At 39.6% G+C, this 5,455-nt stretch overlaps 1 protein-coding gene across 7 annotated transcripts in view; it reads right to left on the bottom strand.

The window, feature by feature from the left end:
- Positions 1 to 5,455, bottom strand: part of Ccr9 (C-C motif chemokine receptor 9) — a 106,559-nt gene that overhangs the window by 57,524 nt on the left and 43,580 nt on the right. The gene's annotated exons all lie outside the window — the stretch shown is intronic.

The raw sequence follows: 5,455 nt of genomic DNA, 5'->3' as shown, positions 1-5,455 counted from the left end.
AAAAAAAAAAAAAAAAAAAAAAAAAACCTTTAGAAGACATGCTATAAAGTCCAGAAGAAATTGGAAAACAAATGTCAAACTGGTTTTATGAAGCCAAGACAAACAAACAAATGTGCGTGAGAGGACTTGAGGTTGGATCCCTTCAACTTAACATTACAGCAGGATCATTCAGTAAGAAACTGAAACAGTTAGAGGTTGAATGATCGAATCAAAGTCTTGACCTGAGCCAAGTGAAGTAAGTGAAGGAGGACAGAGCCTCAAAAGAAAATGAAGTGGTCAAAGGTCACAGTGATGTCAGGGTTCAGTAATAAACAAATCAGATCAAATAAAACACTCTTGATTGTAAAAGCTTATGTAAATCTTCCCACATTTTCATTAAACATGGGAAATAGAGATATCTGTGTGTGTGTGTGTGTGTGTGTGTGTGTGTGTGTGTGTGTGTGTGTGTGTGTGTGAAATGATAGGGTATGCTTTTCTAGAGACAGGGTTTGCTCAGGATCAAAAAACCCAGCCCATAGACATAGTTTTTAGGAAAAGCAGGAATTCACAAATGTCTATTGAAATGTTCCTGCTTCTCTTCTGCCCAATTCTGCAAGCATATCCCAGGTTAACCATTAAATAAAAACATTTTCCTTCAACCAACTTAATTACAGTAGTGGGGAAGATATCTCTGCATCAGCTGGCTGAGAGTGGGACTTCCTTTTTACCTCTATTATGGTTTAGCTCCCGCTATCCCTGTTTCTTAGAGAAAACTTCCATTTATAAGTTGGTGCAGGGCTAGTCAGATCACACAACTTTGCCTTTTGTAGGTAAAACTGCCTTAGCAAACAAAAGTATTCTGTTCTATTTTCTAAGATAACATGCAACTGGCTTGTCACTATTCCTGGCAAACAGGGAAGATCACAGCCCTGAGAAGGCCCAAATTTCTGAATGAGGGAAATTCATTCAAAAGTCATTATCTTCCAATATTATTCCCGAAACCATTAAGAAACATAAATATACATTTCAGGTTCTGATGGATATTTAACTCCTCATTTGGGACAACTCTCTCATCCATAGCCATCAGTCTCCCACACTTTTCTACACTTCTGAGGCCTCATCAAAATCCCACTGCCTTCTGGAATACATCTCTAAAATTCTCCTCTCTTGGATTATAATAATGACCATCCATGCTCTCTTCTAAACGTATCTTATTACTTGCTGTCTGCTTTGAGATTGACTTGATTACAGGGCCAGTTTTGAAAGGTATCAATTCCATCTCTCTTGTTGTTCCCTCCCCACAGTGTCTTTCATGTATCTAGTTCTGTGTGAACAATTGTTGAGCACAAGGCAGGTTAACAAAATGAGTATATGTACATGAAATGTAAAATAAGGATTTGATAGAGATTGTCCCTGCATACAACCTTTCTTTTACTTCCTAAGAAAATGTTCTCCACAACTAATTTTTGATAGTTTTCTTAAGATAAGCTTCGTTTTTGATGGTTTTGTTATTCATTTCCTTTTAGGGGTGTTGTCAACAAATGAAGATTTATCAGTGAAACTAATCTATGATTCGTTCTAAGTCTTGCCACGATCCACACTATCTGAAAGGTGATTGTATTTTATGGTGAACCACTTCCTTGCCTGACCTTCAATGCATGCAATACATATTTCATAAGTCTAATTTGTCAGCACTTTTCCATGCTGCCTGACCCTAGCAAAATTTGCAACTTACTGAAAATAGCCTCTGGCAACCTGGAGATCAAGGAAGTCCCAGGGATCCTCACTGAGTCCTTCTTTCCTAGAACATTTTGACCAAAAGTAACTTGGGAAGAAAGTGTTGTTTCAGCTTGCACTTCTGAGTAAGAGTCCATCATCAGGGAAGTCACAGCAGAACTCAGCAGGAGCTGAGGCAGGAACCATGAAGGAAAGCTACTTACTGACTCATTCCGGCCTTCCCTCATGCTCAGCTAGCTTTCTTACACAATCCAGGAGCACCTGCCCAGGAGTGGCATCACCACAGTGAGATGGATCTTCCCACACCAATAAAAAAATTCAGGCAATTCCCACAGGCATAGTCACAGGCTGATATGATCTGGGAAATCCCTCAAGTGAGACTTCTTCCCTGTAACTGTTGGTTGTGTCAAATTTACAGTAACAACTAACCAGCACACCATTCATCCTAGCCCTTTCCTTCTTAAAAGTCTTGCCTAATTCCTCAACTAACGGGGCTATCTGGAGAAGTCAGACAGATTTGGGACAGGGGTTGGGGGAGAGGAGAATTCTGTAAAACTATAGTGTAAAGACTCTGCTGTAAGATGATTCCCCAAAGTGGTTTTCTCCTAACACTACTCAATCTACTTCTGGCTCAACTTCAAAAGCTTTCCTCCTTACCATTGTAACCTTCTGGAGTTCTACTCTTTTCTTCACGTTAACTTGCAGGGTGAGGGTTGGTTTTTGTTTTGTTTTTGTTTTGTCATTTTCTCATCGTTTTAATTTAAATTTTTGTTTTTTAATTCCATACACAAAGACTGTATTTACATTATTTCCACCATTTCTTCTTCCTCCAACTCTTCCCATGCCCCAACTCCCTTCAAATTCATGATCTCTTCTTTAATTATTATTACAAATACATATATACATACTAATATATAAATACAGTCTTTGAATCTATTTAGTGTTGCTCATATGTGTATAGTTTAAGGCTGACCACTTAGGATGAATAACTATCAGAGGGCTTCTTTCTGGAGACAATGATTCTCTTTCTCTTAGCAGCCGTTAATTGCCTGTAGCTCTTACTTCAAAAATCCCCAACCCACAAAGAACTTCACAGATGAAATATTTGCATTGTGCACTCTCCTTTAGACCCCTCATTAATAACACGGCATAACAGGAGTTTGCCTGTGAGGGAACACTCATCTCCTCAGCCATACAGACTGATGAAAAAAAACTTGTTTAATTACTTGAAAACACAATGCATAGCAAAGCTATTTTCTCCATGTGCAAACCCAGTGTCTACTGCATAAAAAGTAGACATCTGAGAATTTACTACTAAGATGGAGTGTGTCTAGTCCATAGTAGATATTAACTAATGGTGACTTTTGTTTTGAGATCAAACAACACTGACCAGAAATGTGAGACATAGCATGATAAAATGGAAAATATAACTGGGCTCGGACGGGTTCATTATGAGGGATTGAATCTATCCTTATGGGCTTTGTGTGGACACAGATTATGTTTCCATGCAACTGAAGGAGGGGAAAGAAAAGGTGAAGAACCTGGACAAAGGTGAAGTTAGGCACAGCCAAGATAGCTGTCAGCATTCCTTCTAGGTACCACACCACTATAACCTGGCAACAAGCCAGATAGGCCTATCTTCCTATAAAAGGGACTGTTTGGCTGTTCCTCTCTCTTTGACTCTCTTACTCTCCTACTCTCTCTGCCCCTTCTCTCTCTGCCCCCTCTCTTCCTCTCTCCCTCCTTCTCCATGTGTTCCTCCCCACCCACCCACCCCCGGCACCCCACTCTCTCTTTCTGCCTTTCTGTCTCTACTCCCTTCTCAACTCCCCATCCCATGCCCTAAGGCACCCCTCCCATTCCATCATACTCCCATCTATCAAACATATCCTGGCTCTCTTTTTAAAAAACACACTAGTACCTCCAGACTACCCTCCAATGCCTTGGAATGCCTCAGCTTACATTCATAAGAACATTGCTGCTGGTCTTAATTCTTCCATAGGCAGGTACATTATCTCTGAATCATCTAAGTAAAAGACTCCTGTGTAATAGCACTGTACCAAGCCCCAAGCAAGGCAACAAACTACCCCTTCTCCTGCTTTTCAATAATCCTGGGATACCTATGAGCTCTTGGTTGAAATTGGAGCAGAGGAGATGGGGGTGGGGTGGCAGTGATCAAAATACACAGCATGCATGTAGGAAAGTCTCAGGTAATAGAATATCATCCTATAAATTTGGGATTGCACAAGTATATCAGGAACACCAGCGAAGTTATTGAACAGCAACTGAAGAAGGGGTGCAACACCTTCACCTGGACCCCATAAAGAGAAGGATACCTAACAATACAGTGGTGGCAGCCTCATTGACCTGACATCTGAGCACCTAGTCTGTCTGTCCACTTGCCCATTCATCCATCAGGACCCGGTACTTCACTTCACTCTCATGGCCATCAGTGTCCTGCATCTCACCTCGGCTGCTCAACCCTGAAGTTCCTTTCAGCTCGATTCTGTGGCTTGACTCTGCAGTAGATCTACAACAATCTGATCGGATCTCACCCTCTTACCTCACTGCCATCCTTGCCAAGATTCCCTTTGCACCCATATTAACTTCTTGCCTTTTCCTTTCAGTTAGGTCTCCTGGAGTTTTGCTATAGCTTCTTTATCTCTTTTGTAGCTATGTTGTAACATATACATACATATATGTGCATCTAGATACTAGAGATAGATTTAATGAATGATGTGTAATATGTAGCCTAAAATTAATATTAGTAAAGACTAGAAAAAAGAGAAGACTACGTGGCAAATTTCAGCCAATAAAACTGAAGCTGCTTGTGAATCTATCATTCATAAAAATTGTAATATTGTGAAAAGATGCATATGTTCCTGTTTCTGACATAGCTTGTTCATGATACTCCCCTAAACAGAAGGGAGAACTTTACCTCTGTGGTGGTGGGTGGGTGGGTGGGTAGCTGGGTGGGTAAACATGGACAAGAAAATTCTGTTATCTGTACTGGGATGAGACTTGAAACCCTTGGCAGTGATCATGTGGCTATGTTCCAGATCTGCCTTCCCCAACTAATCATGGCATGTGGCTTCTCTGAACACATTTTCTCTTCTAACTCTTATCCATTAAACTTATTTCTGTTTTGTTTTGTTTTGTTCTGTTCTGACCATTTAACTAATGACTATGGTTTCATTATTGTACCTTTTCCTAAAGATATTGTGTCTTTATAAATTAGCTTTATTCTAATGGACTTATCTGTTAGCACTTTGTTCTAACAACAAAAGTTTAAGTTAAGAAATTTAAAAGTCATGTGTATAGGTGTGTGCATGCTCATGTATGTGCATAAGTAGAAGGGGAGCACAGATATGGTGTAGTGTTAATGTGGAGGTCAGAAGACAATAGTTCTGAACTGGCTCTCTTCTATCATGTGGATCCAGAAAAATGAATAAGGTAATCAGGCTTGTCAAGAAGTGCCTTTACCTGCTAAGCCATCTGGCCAGCCCTCAAGTTGATTTTTAAGTAATTAAGCTTAGCTCCCATGGCAATTATTAATTTTCTACCTAACTAATATCATTTAGATAGAATAAAATAGCAAAAAAAGAAAATGAAAGAATTTTCTTGAAACCAGAATCGCAGTTAATATCCACTGTATTAGAACATAATATAGTCTTTTGATTTTTGTCTTGAAAACATATTTATATTGCTTTAAGGCTCAAACTTCAAAGCCTCCATATAC

This window comes from Mastomys coucha, unplaced genomic scaffold (genome assembly GCF_008632895.1).
Source record: "Mastomys coucha isolate ucsf_1 unplaced genomic scaffold, UCSF_Mcou_1 pScaffold23, whole genome shotgun sequence".
Taxonomy (NCBI): Eukaryota; Metazoa; Chordata; class Mammalia; order Rodentia; family Muridae; genus Mastomys; species Mastomys coucha.
This window is presented reverse-complemented; position numbering and strand designations above follow the sequence as displayed.